This window comes from Typopeltis vanoorti, chromosome 6, assembly GCF_054136105.1.
Source record: "Typopeltis vanoorti isolate ZY-2024b chromosome 6, IOZ_Tvanoo_1.0, whole genome shotgun sequence".
NCBI classification, from domain to species: Eukaryota; Metazoa; Arthropoda; class Arachnida; order Uropygi; family Thelyphonidae; genus Typopeltis; species Typopeltis vanoorti.
Window position 1 is genome coordinate 157,130,826 of NC_143554.1, and position 19,214 is coordinate 157,150,039.

Genomic DNA, 19,214 nt, shown 5'->3' on the forward strand with positions numbered 1-19,214 from the left:
CATCTTGGTCACTAGCCCCTGGATCATCTCCACCTCCTCCCCATCAAGAAGAAACCGTGGCGCCCATATCTGGACACAGTAGTTTTGTGGGGTCTTATCAAGGCTCGATACAGAGGAACAATAACTTGTTTGTCTCTGCTTGTTAAAGTATTTTTCAGCAACCAAGTGATTTGATGAGCTGATTTAGCCACTTTTGCGATGTTCCCGCAAAACTTCGACTCCCTATCCACCAACGCTCCCAAATCCCTGGCCTCATCAATCTCTTGGAGTAAGGTTCCACCAATGTGATATACTGCTGCTAATCTTTTCACCCCAAAATGCATAACCTTACATTTTGCCACATTAAATCGACATCCATTTTCCTTAGCCCAGTCCTCCAATCTATCCAAATCATCTTGCAAAATTTTGACATCCTGTGCACTCACTATTGCTCTACCCAACATTGCATCATCAGCAAACAAATAAACACTTCCTCTCAGATCCTTTCCTATATCGTTAATGAACAAATTGCAAAGTAGTGGTCTAAGAACTGAACCCTCCGGCACACCACTAGTCACAAGCTGTCTTTTGGACTCTACTCCAGAATAAATCACTCTCTGATATCTCTCCATCAACCATCCTCCTATCCATCTCATCAACCCTATACCCATTCCCATATGCTTCAGTTTACTGATTAGCATTCCATGTGGTATCCTGTCAAAGGCCTTAGCAAGGTCCAGTAGAATCACTGTAAACCCATTACCCTTATCCAGTTCAGCCGTCACTGTGTTATAAAACGTGAGCAAGTTACTGAGGCATGATCTACCCTTCAAAAAACCATGTTGTCCCCCATACCATATCCCATTTTCATCTTCCCAATCCTGTATTTTTCTCTTGATTAATTTCTCCAAGACCTTGACAACGATTCCTGATATGCTAATCGGTCGGTAATTTACAACAGCAGTCTTGCAACCTCTTTTATGCAGTGGAACTATTTTTCCCCCTTTCTGTCTCCTCGGGACTATCCCAGACCCGAGACTCAAAAATTAAATAAAATGGTCAAGGGCACTGACAATTCTTTAGCCGCTTCACGTATGACACGAGCTGGTATACCATCCAATCCCACAGATGTATCGACGTTGAGGTTTTGTAATAGACTACTCATCTCCACTTCATTCACCACAATTCTCGTATAATCTATTGGTTCATTAATTCCTGCAATGTCACCACCTGGATGATATATTCTTGCAAAGTGCTCGCTCAGTAATTCAACTATATCAACTGATTCAGTTACCTCCCTATCATCGGCATTCTTTAAAATCATTCTACCATATACATTTTTTCTTTTACTTGCAACATATCGAAAAAACTGTTTGGGATTCTCTTTAGCCTGCATGGTTAATATTCTTTCATAATCCGTTTTTGCCTTTCTTACCACACTCGTTACCCTTCTGGTCTCCGCTTTATACCATTCATGTGCCTGCTGGTCACCTTTCTCCTTAAATTTCCTTCATAGTTGGTTCTTTTTTTTGTAGCTCAAGCATAATAGTGTTATTCATCCATTTAACCCCTACTTGATTTATTATTCAGACTCAAGGTATACAATCAGTCATTGCTTCTGCAAACACTTACTAACCACCTCCCATGCACTATCAACCTTCAGCCCTTGCAGTTTTACATGCAAGGCCTGGAAGTTGATATTGTCCCCTCCATTTGTCTCCTCCATATTTTGATGCCTTATACTAACTGTCCCATTCCAATTTGTTGTCATTTTTACTGGTTTAGGCATATTACACACATTCATACACTCAACCGTCTCCCTGCAGTCTTCATATCCACTCCCCCCCCCTTTAATAACTCTAGTTTCCCTGATTCTGCACATCCACTTCATTCAGCAACAGCTTTTCAAGTCCGTCTCCATACACCAAATCCATTCAAATGCAAACCATCCATCTTATATAAATCCTTTCGCCCACTGAACTCATTCCACAAATTCCACACCACTCCTCCTGTATAATCCACGCATAAAGTCATTAGCAATTATGGCCCTCCTTCTATACTCTTCACTGTCATACCGTGGAAACAGACTCACCATCCTAACTCTCCCACTCTTCTCTTTTGCTACCTCAAGCAATTCCCTCACATCCTCACTCATAGCCATTTTGTCTCCTTTCAAATCATTCGTTCCTGCTACTACTACTATCAATTCTTTCACTCTCTGTTTTTGAGCTCTAATAGACTCGCTGACGTCCTTAACGTTCGCACCAGGTTGGTACGATTTTGTTAAACTCTCTACTAACACACCTCTTACTAAGGAATCTCCATACAACACTCGCTCTTTCATTTTGTTTACACTCACTGTCATACTCTTATTTTTTTTTCTATCATACTTTTGCCGTTTATCAGCCGCTATGCTCGGTAAACATTTTTGCCAACGCTCGAGTTGCCGATTTCCGTATGTATCGCTCCGCGTACTAGAGCGATCTCACTCATTGCACCAGTCTCATCATTTTTATTCTCCGATAATTCATTCATTCGTTCTGTGTGTTTACCTCTCACAGCTATCTGGTACTACCTCGCAAATATCACTATTTGCTTGATTCTCACTTTCAACAACGATATCACTCGCGTGACCTGATTTACACTCTTTAATTCCTCACATTCTTTACACTTTGTGCACACATTCACTCCACTTTCGTTGTTTAACCAGACTCCAACCGCTCTCCTCAATGCATACATTTCGCAAACGGTACACTGAATCAAATCCTTTAAATTAAAATTTTTAGACAAATATGGCGCCCTGGACGCCATCTTTGTTGTATTCCTCTTTATGGGAGCCATGTGCACGATAATCATATCTATCAATTTACTATTTAAAATACTCAGAAAATACCCCAAAATCACCCACACACACTAAAATACGAAAAGTAAACAATACTATGCAAATTCACCAATTATTACTCAAAATGTTCAGGAGCTGTCCACAAACACTACACACCATATAGCCCTCTAGTGGCAGTTATGAAATAGCTTAGATTTTTAAGCTTAAAAGTCAATTCTTTTTATTAATCGGTATCAACTTCTTCTTGGATTGAAACGTGCACTCTAGTAAGGAGGAAAACGTGACAGAATTCCGTCTTTCTCTCTCTTCCTTTCTAAAGAGAGGCAAAAAGGACTTCTGTGTTTTATAAACTATATTTGGATGGATGATCCAAATCCATCCTTCGGTAATGCTACGGCAATGGCACGCGCGAGGACTTCTGCGCTGCTATTGAAAAGACGTTGGTTCAAACGTAGTCTAAGATACGCGAGATTTCTCAAAAGGATTTTTCAAAAGGTGGTAGAAGGGATTTTCAAGGGATTTTTCAAAAGTTGGTTGAAGGGTCCTTAAAATAGAAATTCTTTAAAACTGTCACTGCTTGTGGAACAATTTTCATCGCTCATGTCAGGCAGCCCAGCTAAAAGCGCTCACTCGCTTAATAGACGTTTTTAATCCAATGGCCTCATAGCCTTAGCAGCTTCGATTTTAATTCCACTTCAAAGCAGCTTCGTGTGGAAACTTCAAATGAGTTCTGAGAGTTGGAAGAAAAAAAATCTTGCAAAGATCGTTGAAAAATCCTTTTGAAGAGGCCAATAACCCTTCTGGATTGTTCGGGATATGCGGTTAATATTCGAATCGAATTTTAATGAGAAAGAAAAAAGATATTCTTGTTATACTTTCTGTTTCTTTCAATTTCTTGAGGTTTCTTACATTTAAAAACCATTCGGGAGTATTATCATGAGTGTCATTCTTCACGCAATATCTTGAGATATCTTCATAGCGGCTTCAATTCGGAATGCACTTTGGCTCTTGCAATGCGTTTTAAAAACCCCTCCGTGTTATTCGCAGTTTTCGATATTTTTTTAACCAAATAATTCTTGAAATCACAAAGCATCGTTCTTAAATCGTAATGAACTCAAATTTTTCACGATTCCTTCCGATGGCTTCCTTCACAGTCTCACTTCAATAACTCACGCAAATAAATATCTCCAACTAATAAGAACGTGACGACATAAAACACATTCTTAATCAATATTCAGTTTCGTCTTCCTTTTCGGATTTCGCATTCAAACTTTCTTTATTGATTTCCTTTTTCCGTTTATGAATATAATTTAGAAACTTCGCGGCTGGCATTGATATCTCCCCCCAACGCACACCCTCTTTCTTCATTCCCCATAAGTCTCCACCCCCAGCATTGCTTTCTCTTTCCTCATATTACAGTCGTGCCAGCTCATCGTGAATTCTCCGTATTAATTTGCTTTGCTTGTCCGAGGATTAATTAAGTTTGTTTTTTCGCAAAAAGACAAGCGCAAGCAATTCATCAGAGCCAGCTAAAAAATAAATAAATAAAGACAACTGTAGCCAAGTTCGTGGTCTCATTATTGACTCGCTTTTTTGTTTTTTTATCTTCCGAAGTGTAAATAATAACAAAATTTGTCGCAACAAACAAATTAATGCAGGGTTAGTCATTGCGGAGTACAAACAGAGATTTAGCCTTCTTAGGGTTTGTATAAAAGGGAGAGAGAGGGTTTCTTGATAAACAGCTACCTGATCTTCCTATATAGTGTTCCTGGTTCCACTGACCTTCGTTCCCCTACCTTCATCTCTGTTCACGTGTGTTATATTACCAATCCGTTAATTTAGTGTGGCAATTTTTTTACTGATATTTCTGTACGCAATGAACAAGGGATTTTATTCTGTGCATAAGGTTGAAATTCGGGAAAGCCAGATATGTGAGTGGGGGTGTAGCTCAGTGGTAGAGCATTCGACTGCAGATCGAGAGGTCCTCGGTTCAATCCCGAGCGCCCCCTTCCTTTTTTCTTCCATTCTGCTTTCGTTGTTATAAACATTGGAAGGGATTATTTTCCTACAAGTTGTTTTAAATATTAAAAAAAAAAAAATTATGCAATAATAGCAATCAATGAATAAAATTATAAACGACAGATAATTGTGATTAGAATCAACTCCTCCATGTTTCCATTCTTCTCAAAAAAAAAATGTTTTCGTCATGGCATAACTGGTTGGATATCGTTGAATAACTTAGATGTTTAAGTGAAGTATGCAGTTATAAGTTATCTTACAAAATAGCTAGGTATTATTATTATTATTATTATTATTATTATTATTATTATTATTATTATTATTATTATTGGGTGACATTTCAAAGTAATCCCGGAAACACCTCTACTACACACAACTCGTCAACTCTTCAGCTCCGTACGACTCAGTCTTCCATGTACATACGAGAATGCGTTTATTATTCATCTGCTTCTAGTGCCATCTACCGGTGAATAAAGTATTTTTGTCTGTATATTAGGTACGTTTTTGGCAGATTTATTTAACGAAAAGTCCCATATCCTCTTATCACGGTTAGAACGGGTGGGTCACCCGAGTGCTTACATCGGCACTGGGCTACTGCACATCGGACACAAAGAATGAGGGAGCATTGGAATGGATGCAGACCGACAAGGAAGGAACAGTAATTACCAGCAAAAATTCAATTGGAAACTGAATGTCATTACCACTACAGACGGCCGACACGTAAAGATCAAATGAGCGGATATGAGTCATGTACGCTCTCAATGTTCCAATTGCAGGTGTTTTGGACGTTTCTTAGAAATTAACTCCAAGATATCCAGAAGCCATCAGGGAGACATCCGTAGATTTCGTGGTCTCTTCATCGGTTGTTTCTCTGTTATTTCCGAATGGTAAAAACCTCAGTTTTCGAGAAAAAAAATCTTCCCGCACACTGGCCCAAACCCGCTGCTGCAGGCACCCAAAATAAGAGCTTTTTACCCACTGATGTGAGTAAAGTTTCAAACTTGAGCGTCTTATGAGCGACCCTCAAAACCGAACTGAACAGCGAAGCCAATTCACGTTGTGCACTCCGACCTGAGTTTTCTTTCCACAACGCAAGCCTAACACTGCAGGTTGGGATTCTCTCATTCTGTTTTCTGTTTCACTGCTGGCATATAAGTGTAATCCCATAAATCATTATATATATATGTATGTATATATATACAGTATATATATATATATATATATATATATATATATATATATATATATATATATATATATATATATATATATATATAATATATTATATATATATATAATATATATATAATATATATATATAATATATATATATATATATATATATATATATATATTATATAATATATTTTTTTTGTTTGTTTGTTATTGATTGGAAAAAGATATTGAGGGTGATTATTTAGTAAAATTGTGTTAGTGAAAGCATCGCGTAATGTCGAAATTGCAAAAACACTTTATGATGAGTAACATTTATTTATAAAAGAGATTTCTGAATTTAGAAAGTAATTTTTTTTAATGTCTACGTTTTTAATATATATAAGTTTATAAGGTGGTTTTGCAATGGAAATTAAAAACATGTTCATGAAAATACTTCAAACTGTTTTTGTGTAAGTCATTATATTTTTCTTTTTTCTTTTTTTGTTTTTGCTTGTTATGATGTTGGGGAAAGATTTTGAGGGTTGATGTTTAGTAAAATTTGTTAGTGAAAGGATTGCGTAGTGTCGCAATTGCAAAATCACTTTTTGATGATTAACATTTATATATAAAAGAGATTTCTGAATCTAGAAAGTATTTTTTTTTTAGAGCGATCATCAGTCATTCGGTTTGTTAATGACTGCATAGTGCATAATCATGCACCATGTCGAAGTTGATTTAACGGATTCTTCTGTAAGTGAAAATGAACAACAACACACAGGTCATGGCGTTAATCCACGTGTTTCTCTAGCTGGTGAGGCTGGAAGCTCTCGTGACCGCCCACAATTCAGGTGATTTCCTCTTATGAAGCCCTCGTAGAACTACTTTTAGATAACAGTAAAATTATCCAAGATGCCAGGTTAGTTTCAGAAGAGCAAATGATGGTTGCCTACTCTCCTATTGAAGGCACTGAGCCTGAAAATAGGAAAGGGAATGCTGTCATCTCCTCATTTGTAGCTGCTTACAGTAGGATAAAGTTATATGAGGTCATGGAACCCTTGCAAAGACGGCTTTTATACACAGATACCGATTCTGTCATTTTCAGTGAAAAACGGGCGATTACTCACCGTCCACTGGTCACTCACTACCTTGGGGAGCTAGGTGACGAACTCGACGGTGACTTTATAGTTGAGTTTGTTACCACATTCCCCAAATCTTATTCCTACAGAACGCGGGAGGGTAAGATTGTGACCAAATGTAAAGGCATTACTTTAAATTCTCGCGCGGCCACTGAGATTAATCTGGAATCTATGATAGCAGCAGTAAGGGGTGAGCCACAAAACATCCAAATTCCTGTGCCATTTTCGGTCCATAGAGACAAATGGCGCTGTCAACTCAAAACAACCTCCGTCACAAAAAGATTTGGATACGCTTTTGCAAAGCGCAAAGTGTCAACAGATACATGCACTTTTCCCTATGGGTATTTTAAAGGATAATTTCTTACAGTCACATACCTATATAAGCAAAAGATGACATCTATGGGACAGAAAACTAAACAACATTCTACCTAGTAGGTAAAAATCCATGCTTGTTTCCCAACACGATAATTGCAGTGTCGCCCTTCTCTTGTGCGGTTTTCACATCACTGTTATTGTTACTATTATTCCACAATAGCTTTTTATTTCTTAGAATTTAAAAAGAAAAAAATTCGTCTTGGTATGATTACATGGTGACTGTGATAAAAAAAAATCTTGATGGGGATATTTTTTTGATATTAAAAACAAGTGTCTATATTTTTTTACATGATCTCTGATTATATAAAATAATCACAGTCTAATTATGTTATCATTTTCGCCATGTTCATACATCCATTAACATGCATTATTTCCGGAGCTACTCAGTCAGGAAGAACAACATTCGTGTTGTCTCTTATAGAACATTGTAATCAACTAATCAAACCACCACTGGAGCGAATCGTTTACTGTTACAGTGAAAATCAGGATAAATTTAAAAAACTTACCAACATAGAATTCGTGAATGGTTTGAAGTTACCTGAATTTGATTCTAATGTGAGAAATTTACTCATAATCGATTTGGTTCACCAGACTAAGGACAGCACGGAACTAGCTGATGTTTTCATAAAAGGTTCACATCACCGTAACATCAGTGTCATTCTACTGACACAAAATTTATTCTGTAAAGGTACACATTTTCGGACAATTTCTCTCAATAGCCATTATGCTATTGCTTTTAAAAATCCCCGAGACTCTTTACAGTTTTTTCATTTAGCTTTCCAAGTAATTCCAGGACAAACGAACGTATTAGTTCAGATTTATAAAGATGCAACTCGGAAACCCCACTCATATTTAGTTTTAGACTTTAGACAGGAAACACCTGATATTTTACGCTTGAGGTCACTGATTTTGCCAGGAGAAGAACCCAATACAGTATTTATCCCTGAATGGCTGATAGAAACAAACGATATGAATATCTCATCAAGTACTTATCTCATTCCTCTCCCAAACAAGCGAACGATGCTTTAAAACACTGCATTTCCAGCCAAATCACCACTCTGTGAAATGTGCAAAAATGTTTTATCTGGAAATATTCCACTAAAACATAACCAGAAGTCACGCCTACGAAGGAAAAAAAAAATTATAAGCGCACTAAGTAACAAATCGCTTCCCTTCATTACTAGAAGAAAACTGGTTTTACAGCACGGGGGAGCACTGTTCCCATTATTGGGCAGTATCATTGTTCCTTTATTGACTTCACTTATTAGAAAATGAATATGTTTAAAAAATTTACGCTCCTCCAATCCCCAGGTGAGCGTGAACTGTACGCACTGGATGATGAAATGAGTGCCATTTTAAAAATCAGAAATAAACATGCAGATGAAAAAGTAAAAGCATATTTAAATGTTCTGCAAAAGTATTTTGGTTTGAAAAACCAATTCGCTCACACAGAAGGAGAGCAACAGGAACGTAGACTGCCACATCCAGAACCTACACTAAACAAACCGAATACCCAGAACCATTCCCGTCAAACATCAACATCATCCAGTCCCAGTGAGGAACATGCTTCCATTAAAATCCCTGCCCGCAGGAGAGGTCAAAGAAGAGTACCAAATTCGTCTTTTTATCTCTCCGAAAGCTACGTGGGAATGAGAAACTGATGTGGAAAAAATGGTAAGTGAAAAACAATTTTTTAAATTATTTTTTATTTTCAGTAAATGATCTGTCACAGAATAAGTGACAACAATAATATCATTTAACCACAAATCCTTAGAATTACATTTGCTAATAATGTTTTGCATAGAAAGACCGCGACATCTCAATATTAAAAAATATACACAGTGCAAACCACACGCGACAGAATCATTAGTGTGTACAAGTGCTCTATTATAATGCCATATATTAGTGTTGATATTCAGAAAGCTAACAATATCGCCTTCGGGTGGACGACCGAAGCTATCGAAAAAATCACCGTTTTTTTCTTTGATATGGATAGCTTGCCAATGTTGTACTGTCAACCAAGTCGGATCTGTGTTCACGACGAACATCGACTATCGTTGTCTGATCGGATGTTGTGGCAATTCATCACGAGCACAAACTCCTAAACCCACTTTTCTTGTGGTGGGTTCTAACTCTAGTATGCTTACTAATTGTTCAGTGTTCATAGTCCAGTAACACAGAACGATCTTTTGTTATGAATAACGAACACTCAAATTCTGCATAAAGAACCACTGTGATGTTTTCAGGAAGAGGTTGAGCAAATTTAATTTCGAGGCGCACACTTCCTCTTCTTAACAGGCTGACATGGGGGGCAACAGCATTTTCATCTGGCGTTAAGACAAATCCATAGAGAACGTTTCCCTTTACGTATTCTTCATAAGAAATGTTATTATCACAGTCTCTGTTCCATTTGCCTAGTGATGTGAACAGAACATGTAACATCTGCTGTAATGCCTTTCTTTGAAGTTCGGAGTCAAAGGTTGTGAGGGATACTGAATACCGTCAGTTGTCACCACAAGAAAAGTTAGATTGAAATGATGAAAATTAAATGGATTTCTGTTGAAAGTGCCATTAAATCCATCACTAGCGACCAGTGCAATAATTAATCTAGATGGTATTTCACCTAGATACAGGTTGTCTCGTGTGGCATCTGACATACCCTTGGCAATCGAAAAATAAGACACTTGCATTCGATTGATAGGATATACCATGTTTGACTTGTCTAACAGAGACAGGTGAGCCAGTTGAATCTTTGGGTTTATTTTGACTTTGCGGACAAAAACTGTAGCCTCTTCAATTTGCACTTTAGCCTTAGCATCAGCATTTGCAGTCGATAAACAAAATTCGGGAGAACTGCGAACCATACGAACACGAACAGAAACGTTGTTGATCTACCGGTCTTGATGCATGGTGTCAGCGTGTATTCGCACAAGCATCTCGACACTTTTCGATTGGTTAATTCGGGCTTGTCGTTCACGCATTCCACATTCACTTTTGGTAAACATATCCCTAACATTAGCCACATCATCTTTAACAAATAGTTAATTTGTCAGTTGACTGTTTTAGCATCTCTGTCATAATTTAGTAGGTTTTCAATATAAGCCCTATAAGGATACGTGTCTGATGCCACATTCACTAGTTTATCTTGGAGAAAAAAGTCAATTTGACTGAACAGGGAATGGAAAAAATTATTCACAACACCAACTGAAGAAACTTCGATAGGTTTACCATCATTGTCAGTGATGTTTACCATCATTGTCAGTGATGATTTTCCCAAATCCAAGTATTCTTCAGATGTACCTGGTATGCAAAATTCCACAGGACCTCCACTATCAGTACTGGATATTGCTTGATAGGTGACATAAGAACATTTTTCCACACACAAGTTGACACGAGGGTGGGAAAAAAGATCTAGCTCTGACATCATATCCTCAGCAAAGGATGTCATCTCGCTTGCGCTTTTTAGTATTCGTTTTTTTGTTCTTGCCTCCTTGATCTCTCTGAAGTAATCGACTCTGAGCCTTTTCAGCAATGGTTTTCCCAGCTTCTGATGCTCTGTTTATAATAGCTCGACGTACAGGTACCCCTTCCAATATATATCCTATCATATGCTGACCGGCTTTTAAAGCTTGACGACCGACAAATTGAGCTGCAGGTTTTAAAAGTGGACTTAGAAAGGAGTAAGCACTTCTAAAATTGCTACCTAATCCGTACCCACGCTGTACTGGAGGTGCTGTAAATATTTGAGCCCCACCAGCCTGCAGTGTGTAATAGCTGAGATAATCAGTTATCCTTCAATTGTCGGAAGTGTAATTTCACTATTGTCTAGCCGCCACGAAAATGAAACAACTCGCCGCTGTCAGAACGAATTTCAATACGAATTGACTGATATGTTTGTTTTCGTAACGGTACTAATCAGGGTGAGCAAAAACGAAGGAACACTTGGTGCTGCACTGAACAACTCGTAACAATTGTGCACATGTATCACCAACTATCTGTTTTTGTATTAAATCAGAATAAACAAAATATGCGGGTTAACCCCTCTTTATATAAACTGGATATTTCCCAGTGATTGTGCCTTTCAGTTTAACACTAATCTGATTAAAACCCAGTAGAAGGCCCAACCCCGGGGCCTCCTTGGGAAACAAAAAGTTATAATCTTTTGGGACTGTCAGAGAAATGATGTTGTTGGGATTCTTTTTTCCAGTAATCACGGAACTCATATCAAATACTGCTTGAAGAAGTTCAGAGGGTGAATTGTAACGGCCATGGGGAATGTTGCACACTTTGTAAAATCCTTCTTTAGACTTTTCAAAAACTTTATTTTCTGTGATGTTGTTGTTGCCAATAGTGTTGACTCTCAATATCGACAATGTTGACCTCCTCCAACTTTACGTATTATATGAAACTCATCGTAACCGGAATCGATGTTATTAAATTCTCCCGGAAGCTGAATATCGGCAAGAGCAACTTCCCATTTACTTTTAAGTCTGATCTCGTGTGGTATTCCACTTGAAATTTCGTTTGTGTGTTAGTAAGAAGCATTTTCATACTGGCGTTATTGGGAAAGGTTAAGTAAAACATCTTCGCTACTAACCCAAGAATTATACGATGAGGGATTACCGAGCCACTTAACAAAACACTGAAGCTTTCCTTTCTATTTGCGGTGTTTAAGTACTTGTTCGATTGGATACACGTCTTCCGGAAGTTCATTTGGTATATCAGCCTTTTGCAGTTGAGGTTCATAGAAAGTTCTTCACTATCTCTCTGTCCCGACCTCGAAACTCTATATACTACAGGGTTTCTGTTAATAACCTGAGCAATAGTGAACAATTCTCGTGTCCAGTTACCCCAAACCCTTTTCTAAATTTGTGGGTATCATCACTTAAAACCACACTATCACCTACGTGAAATTTTGGTCTGGTAGTCTCCTCTTGGGTTCCGTACAAATATTTCTAAACACGATCCCCGTTGTGAAGGTTAACTTCTGAAGGAGTCATACCGATAGCGCTGTGTGGTGTGAGATTATAAGTATGTAGAAGGGTCGACAAAACTTTCATATAACATTTACTTTTAGTATACGTCTTCCATTTATAGATCTTTGTTTTTCATGTTCTAATAAATCTTTCTGCAAAGGGTGCTTTCATTTCGCTCCTGGTCTTGTAGAAATGAATATTATGGTTCTTAAACAATGCACGAACATTCTTGTTGCAAAACTCTTTTCCTTGATCACTGTTTATGTAACATGGCAGTTCTTTAAAAATAGACTCAAAAGCATTAACAACAACGTCTGCTGATTTTTTCTTCAGTGTTCGAACCCACGCAAATCGGGAAAAACAATCAATGCACACAAGAAGGAAACACACACCCACATTCTCTTTTGCATGGGATGACATATCTGCCAAATCACATTGAAAAGTGTGAAAAAGTGTCGGGACTTTGATTTGATTGCGTTTAAACTTTCTTCTAATGGGTTTATGTCTCACATAAGTAAGCTGTGTTACTAACCAACTTTTCACGGTTTCATGAGCAAATTTGCATGTTTCTGTAAAGCTTTGATACTTCCAAAACTAACTGCTGTATTAGGATTACAGTAATCTGCCAACTTTTCTATTACTAACAATACGTTTTTTTTCTTTGCAGGTGAAAATCAAGAACCATCGCAAAAGTGGCAGATACTTGCTTTTATAGCAGTACTGCTAATATTAGTGTATGTGGAAATTGCCATACTCATATGGGACACAGTATCAAAATCATCCAATCGAACATTTCTCATCAAACAAATGTTACGACAAGAAAAACACCACATGCATTGGTGATATCTGTAAATTCCTATTTCTGCATATTACATTGTAAATAATATCTGTGAAATAAAATGTGCAAACTTAAATGAACATACGGTTTCGTCGATGTGTTATGCATATTTAAGTAAGATCACTTTTGAAATCACACATAATTTATTTATTTATTGAACTTCAAGATCTTAAATTTAGACAAATCAAAATATTCGGATGAATTATGAATAAAATACGAATTCCAATATGAATATAGAATAAAATATGTATATGAGCTATGGAAAAAAAAGTGTGTTTGAGAGACATCAGCATATAATTAAATTATTCAGAAACGCCTAATCACTCCCACCACTAGATTCTACTATACTCAAAGAATTGGCACCCTTTAACAGGAATGAAATACACCAAAATGTATTGGAAAATTAGTACAGCCATCTGTAGACAACCAAAGACAAAACATGACGATAATGACGGATGTGTGTCACCCTGGGAAAATTCAAAGATATCTTATCTCGAAAACATCGCTCACAATTCCACAGGCAAACCAAAACACCATATGATATCACAGAGATACATATGTTCCCCAGAAATTTCCAAACACATAAGGTCACGATTGCTTATCCCTCAATATCATCCAGAATGCATTACACGAATCCAACACACCACGTGATGTCTCTGACAGAAGGTGGGCCCCAACGAAATTCCAAACATTCCAAAATTTATCTAATCACTATCCATCAGCCATAATGCCATACGCAAACCATTTACGTATCTACAATAACGTCGGTTATTGTAGATAAGTAAATGGACGACGGACACGTCGCTTCCCCTTTCAGCCTACCCCTATTGGTTTCTTAGTGTCCCACCAGTGACGACATGAATGTTTATCCACTAATATATCTCCCTTTTTCATTCAAAATAATAACATCACATATTTACAACAAATAATTATGTCACGATTCCTTATCTTATCTTGATCTTGATCTGGTCAGAAGTGTGCCCCCAATCACGACACGATTTTTTATCCACTAATATATCTTCCTTTCCATTCATATCAATAACATCACTTATTTACAAATAACAAATAATGTCACTTATCTTCATTTGATCATAACACACACCCACTACATGATTCCTTATCTTATCTTATCTTGATCTGGTCAGAAGTGTCCCACCAATCACACCATGAATCCTTATCTCTACAATCACCCATAATTCCATACGCAACACAAGAACTGGAGCTATTGACACATATTCCCCCAGGGAAATTTCAAACATTCCAAACTCATGACGTCATTATCTCAACAACCAATCACGTCACGATTCCTTATCTTATCTTGATCTGGTCAGAAGTGCCAAACTAATCACAACACGAATCCTATCTCTACCATAACCCGTAATTCCATACGCGAACCAAAACACAAGAACTGAAGCCATTGACACATATACCCCCCAGGGAAATTACAAACTCATGACGTCACACACAATGATGTCAAATGACGTCACGTTTCAGCTGTCACTTCCCCCATCATTTACCCTACCCCTATTTGGTCGGAAGTGCCCCAACTACTACTTGAAATGTTTGCTTTCGTAACGGATAATAATCAGGGTGAGCAAAAACGAAAGAACACTTGGTGCTGCACTCAACAACTCGTAACAATGGTGCGCATGTATCACCAACTATCTGTTCTTGTATTAAATCAGAATAAACAAAATAAATATACTCTTTATATAAACTGGATATTTCCCAGTGATTGTGCCATTCAGTTTAACACCAATCTGATTAAAACCCAGTAGAAGGCCTAATCCCGGTGCCTCCTTGGGAAACAAAAGGTTATAATCCTTTGGAACTGTCAGAGAAATGGTGTTGTTCGGATTCTTTTTTCCAGTAATCACGGAACTCATATCAAATACTGCTTGAAGAAGTTCAGAGGGTGAATTTTAACTGCCATGGGGAATCTTGTACACTTTGTAAAATCCTTCATTAGACTTCTCGAAAACTTTATTTCCTGTGATGTTATTGTTGTCGACAGTGTTTACTCCTACTCCTACTCCTCCTCCAGCTCCACGTATCATATGAAATTCATCGTAACCGGAATTGATGTTATTAAATTCTCCCGGAAGAAGAATTTCGGCAAGAGCAACTTCCCATTTATGTTTAAGTCTGATCTCGTCTGGTAATTCCACTTGAAATTTCGTTTGCGTGTTAGTAGGAAACATTTTCATACTGACGTTACTGGGAAGGGTTAAGTAAAACAACTTCTCTACGAATCCAAGAATTATACGATGAGGGATAACCGAGCCACATAACAAAATACTGAAGATTTCTTTTCTGCTTGCGCAGTTTAAGTACCTGTTCGATTAAATACACGTCTTCCGGAAGTTCATCGGGTATATCAGCCTTTTGCAGTTGAGGTTCATAGAAAGTTCCCTCCACTATCTCTCTGTCCCGACCTCGAAACTCTATATACTACAGGGTTTCTGTTAATAACCTGAGCAATAGTGAACAATTCTCGTGTCCAGTTACCCCAAAACCCTTTTCTAAATTTGTGGGTATTATCACTTAAAACCACACTATCACCTACGTGAAATTTTGGTCTGGTAGTCCCCTCTTGGGTTCCGTACAAAAATTTCCAGACACGATCCTCGTTGTGAAGATTAACTTCCGAAGGAGTCATACCGATAGTGCGGTGTGGTGTGAGGTTATAAGTATGTACAAGGGTTGGCAAAACTTTTGTATAACTTTTACATTTAGTAAACATCATCCATTTGTAAATCTTTGTTTTCAATGTTCTGATAAATCTTTCTGTAATGGGTGCTTTCATTTCGCTCCTGGTCATGTAGAAATGAATATTATGGTTCTTAAATAAGACACAAACTTTTTTGTTGCAAAACTCTTTTCCTTGATCTGTGTTTATGTAACATGGCACTTCTTTAAAAATAGACTCAAAAACATTAACAACAGCGTGTGCTGATTTCTTCTTCAGTGTTCGAACACACGCAAATCGGGAAAAACAATCAATGCACACAAGAAGGAAACACACGCCCCCATTCTCTTTTGCATGGGACGACATATCTACCAAATCACATTAAAAAGTGTGTGAAAGTGCCGGGACTTTGATATGATTGCGTTTAAGCTTTCTTCTAATGGGTTTATGTCTCACATAAGTAGGCTGTGTTGCTAACCAACTTTTCACGGTTTCATGTGGCAAATTTGTATATTTCTGTAAAGCTTTGATACTTCCAAAACTAACTACTGTATTAGGATTATAGTAATCTGCTAACTTTTTCATCTCTAATAATAAGTTTTTTTTCTTTGCAGGTGAAAATCAAGAATCATCGCAAAAGTGGCAGAGACTTGCTTTTATAGTAGTGCTGCTAATATTAGTGTATGTGGAAATTGGCATACTCATCTGGGAAGTGGTATTAAAATCAACCAATCGACATGCCTCATCAAAGAAATGTTACGACAAGAAAAACACCACATGCATTGGTGATGTCTGTAAATTCTTATTTCTGCATATAATTTCCATATTATTTAACAGGAAAGAAATACCCCATCTATAAACAAGAAACACAAAACTTGATGACAATGACGGAAGTTTGTCACCCTCAGAAAATTCCAAGATATCTTATCTCAAAAACATCGCCCACAATTCCACAGGCATACCAAAACACCACGTTATGTCACAGAGACATATGTTACCCAGAAATTTCCAAACACATAACGTTACGATTCCTTATCTCTAACATCACCCACAATTCCATACGCGAACCAAAACACAAGAACTGACGTCACTGACACATCTGCCCCAAGGGAAATTCCTAACATTCCAATCCCATGACGTCACGAAAAACATCACATACAATGACGTCAATCAGCTTATCACACAATAACGTCACGATTCCTTATCTTATCTTGATCTTGATCTGGTTCAGAGTGACCCCCACTACTACTACCTACTACTTTGGTTTTACCCTGTCGATATGATAGTTCTTACAATATGAAGAAAGTAGTATTATATATAGATTGTATTAATCATGTAAGCATATTAATTGTAACTGGGAGCCAAGTAGAATGTGGATAAAATTTAAAGTTTGCACTATTTCGATTTTTTTGAATTTTATTATTTCATTTCAAAACAAAATAATTAGTTTGTTTTATTCTAAAGACAAAATTATGTAGGCTAAAAATGCTTTAGCTAGTAAGTCGAAGTCAGTTCCATTATGTAATTGGATAACAATAAATACAGTATAATCTAGACTTGTGTGCGGCATCTTAACATCTACCGTAAATTAAATGAATTATGATTATTATACACTTCTGGTGTGGGTGGACATTTCAGTGCATAATAAGAAAATTATTTTGTTCTTTAAAGTGATATAACCGGTTTAATGTAAATTCATAGTTCACGAATTGGAATCAGAGGGCGTTACGGTTTGATTTATTCCACTTTGATATCCACTGTGGCTAATAAATTAGGGGAAAGAAGAAAGATAGTAATTGTAAACTCTTAAATGTAACTACTTGTGCACCGATAGAGGGCATTCAATACAAATATTTATTCCGTTGAAATTAAATTCCTTTAGTTAGTCGTAATTGTCTTAAGAAGAAGGAAAGAACAAATTCTACTTGTTATTTCTTCTTCCAATCTTCCCACTTCGAGCGAATTTCAGTAGCTCTAACCTTGAATAACACACAGTTTCAGCGTGTTGTTGGTTGGACACGCACGTGCGCATATTCATTTTATGCCGGCTTGATGTAATTAAACTGATGTTAGCTTCGATCCCTGCAAGAGATTATTAATGGGAAAAGAAAATTCTTCCCCAGGTGAGGTTCGAACTCACAACCTCGGCATAACTCACAAGTACTGTCTTATAAGTACCGCGCGCTAACCAATTGCGCCACTGGGGAGTGCTAACTTCACCTATCTGACAAATTAGTGTAGACTTTCGCTACAGATCCTTTGAATGAAAGAGCAGAGTTGCAATATTTGCCACGTAGTTGGAAAGATAAAACAAAAAGTAACCATCTCAATATGTTAGATTACATCAAAGTGCTAAAAAGGAATGATTTTTTCAAAAATTGTGAATTTTTTCTTTCATTTTTGGAAAGTCTCTGAACTGATGGTTTTCGTAAAAAAAACTGACGGGGTAGTTATAGTATTCTAGCATCGTAACAATGGGATTTTCTTTTAAACTGAAACAATTTAATTACACTCCCACCCATGAAATGCTGTAGAACTGCACTACTAATTGCTGTTTGAATTTGTGGGTGGGGAAGACAATTCAGAAAATCTGCTCAGGATGCTAAACTTGAAAAACGTTTTCAAGCCAGTTCATTCCTGCAGTCAATCCAACTGTGCTCTTGCACTGAGGGACGAAAAAATCATCTACTTCCTCAAACACGTATGGCACCAATTTCAGGGCAGCAAACATACTCTGACTGCCGTCCCGTCTTCCTGGAATTTGATGATTTTTATCTTCTTTACAATCTAATCGAGTGGCTTTGATCCCTTCGTGCAATTTCGGATTAATTTAATTAAACATGGAGAGGATTGAAAGAATTCCCCGTTTGATCAGTAGAGCAGATTTTTCAAACTATGTAAGAAATATATTAAAAATACAAAATTATATTAAATTCATAAGAACAGAAAAAATATTCTTAGCCTACCCGAGGTTGCAAAATGTACATAAAAGTCTGAAAACAACCTTTAATAACTCACACGAATAAATATCTCCAACTCTTACGAACGTGATGGCATAAATAACATTCCTTCTCAATATTAAATTTCGTCTTCCTTTTAGGATTTTGCATTCAAACTTTTTCGTCGTTTTTTTTTTTTCTTCCTTTTATGATTATAATTGAGAAACTTCGTGACTGGCATTGCTATCCCCTCCCCCAACACACAC

General features: G+C 37.2%; 2 non-coding genes across 2 annotated transcripts; one reads left to right on the top strand and one right to left on the bottom strand.

The window, feature by feature from the left end:
* Window positions 1-4,758: 4,758 nt before the first annotated feature.
* TRNAC-GCA (transfer RNA cysteine (anticodon GCA)) lies at window positions 4,759-4,830 on the top strand. Its single transcript has one exon. It is a non-coding gene; the product is annotated as a tRNA-Cys (tRNA).
* Window positions 4,831-18,124: 13,294 nt separating this feature from the next.
* On the bottom strand, window positions 18,125-18,216 carry TRNAI-UAU (transfer RNA isoleucine (anticodon UAU)). The gene is given in 2 exon segments: window positions 18,125-18,160; window positions 18,179-18,216. It is a non-coding gene; the product is annotated as a tRNA-Ile (tRNA).
* Between the last annotated feature and the right edge of the window lie 998 nt (window positions 18,217-19,214).